This window comes from Rhinopithecus bieti, unplaced genomic scaffold, assembly GCF_001698545.2.
Source record: "Rhinopithecus bieti isolate Rb0 unplaced genomic scaffold, ASM169854v2 scaffold_44040, whole genome shotgun sequence".
NCBI classification, from domain to species: Eukaryota; Metazoa; Chordata; class Mammalia; order Primates; family Cercopithecidae; genus Rhinopithecus; species Rhinopithecus bieti.
Window position 1 is genome coordinate 5,597 of NW_016819009.1, and position 1,650 is coordinate 7,246.

General features: G+C 44.7%; 1 pseudogene; it reads right to left on the reverse strand.

Moving 5' to 3' along the window:
- Positions 1 to 470: 470 nt before the first annotated feature.
- On the reverse strand, positions 471 to 1,116 carry LOC108519176 (eukaryotic translation initiation factor 3 subunit K pseudogene; annotated as a pseudogene).
- Positions 1,117 to 1,650: the final 534 nt, after the last annotated feature.

Sequence of the window (1,650 nt, forward strand, 5' to 3'; positions counted from 1 at the left end):
ATCTTTCCAAGACAGCTGCTTGCCATGAAGTTGACCTGCAGTGGAGGAAGAGCTTCCAAGTATTAATTCCATCTGCTCTTCAAATTGAAGCCTGAGCTTCTCCAACTTTAAGGATATCACGAGGCTTTTAAACAGATATTTTAATTACCTTTTTTTTTTTATGTAGGGATGATCTATAATGAGCCTTGGTGTCTTTCTTCAATTTGTACAGTCCAGCAGAAATCATTGAAATGTGTGAATTGGGAAATGGAAAAATGTCTGTATTCTCCCTCAGGCTTCTCGGCCTGCGATGAGAGAGGCTGCCATGAAGGTCTCTGACATGCTCTGGAGACATTTTCCCTATTGTCATTACATATGCAAAATTCTACAGTAAGCTAGAATTTCTCCCAGAAAATGGGGTTTTCTTTTGTCTTTTTTTTTTTTTTTTTTTTTTTTGACTAAGTCAGCACATCTTTATCAAACACCTGCAGTTACTGGGAGGAGGCGATGATGCTGGACACACTGTCAAATTTGATCTTCTCTACAATATTCTAGGGTTTAATGCTCTCTTCCTGGTTACAGACGAAGATCTGCCCTGACTCATTAGCACTCCAGTCATATTTGCTCATCTACACCTTTAGCTGGCTGTCTGACAGATCACCAAGCATTTAACCAAGCAGCCAACAATCGATGTGCTGGTAAGCGATACCCACGACATGGCAGACAAATTTTCAGACAGAGTCTTCAAAGCCGGTTACACCTTCCAACAGGACCATGTTTTCCTTGCCAGAAGGCCTGAAAGCGGCAGGTCTCCAGCAAGTCCCCGAGGTACAAAATCTGTTGGATTGCCTGCTCTTCTTGTGCTGGTGGATCATGCACGTGGACAGGGTGAAGTTGGTGTGTGGCAGGTGGTGAGGGCCTTCAGCAGGATCTGGGCAGTGACTATAGTCTGAGAAAATGCTGGGCTGAACTGGTAAGGCTTCAGGACAGCCAGGTTGGTTTCTAGACCATAGGCATTCTCCTTGGCCTGCGTCTTCACATAGTGCTCCAGGGTGGCCAGGTTCTCAGGATTGTACCTGTCGATGCCCTTAACCAACTTGCGCCCCTGTTGGCTCTCACTTGCTCAAACATTACCATGACTACTGTCACCTTCCACAACCAGGGCTGGAGGCTAACATCGGAGCTGGAGTGCATCCTTCAGGACCGGAAGGGACAGGGTTTTCTTTTGTATCACATAGTTAGGCAAATTTTTATGCTGTGTTTCCTCTTAAATGATATGCAGCTTAGAAATTTTTTCCCCAACGTACCCTAAATCATCTCTCTCAAGTTTAAAGTTCCACAGATCTCCAGAGCAGGAGCAAAATGCTTCCAGTCTCTTTGCACAACAAGAGGACCTGTACTCCAGTTCCCAACACGTTTCTCATCTCTCTCTGAGAACACCTCAGCCTGGACCTTATTGTCCGTATCACTATCAACATTTTGGCTAAAGCCATTCAACAAGTCTCTCTGAAGTTCCACACTTTGCCACGTCTTCCAATCTTCTTCTGAGCCCTCCAGACTTTTCCAACCTCTGCCTGTTACCCATTTCCAAAGTTGTTTCCACATTTTCGGGTATCTTTACAGCAGTGTCCCACTACCAAGTACCAATTTACTGTTCTCATGCTGCTAATA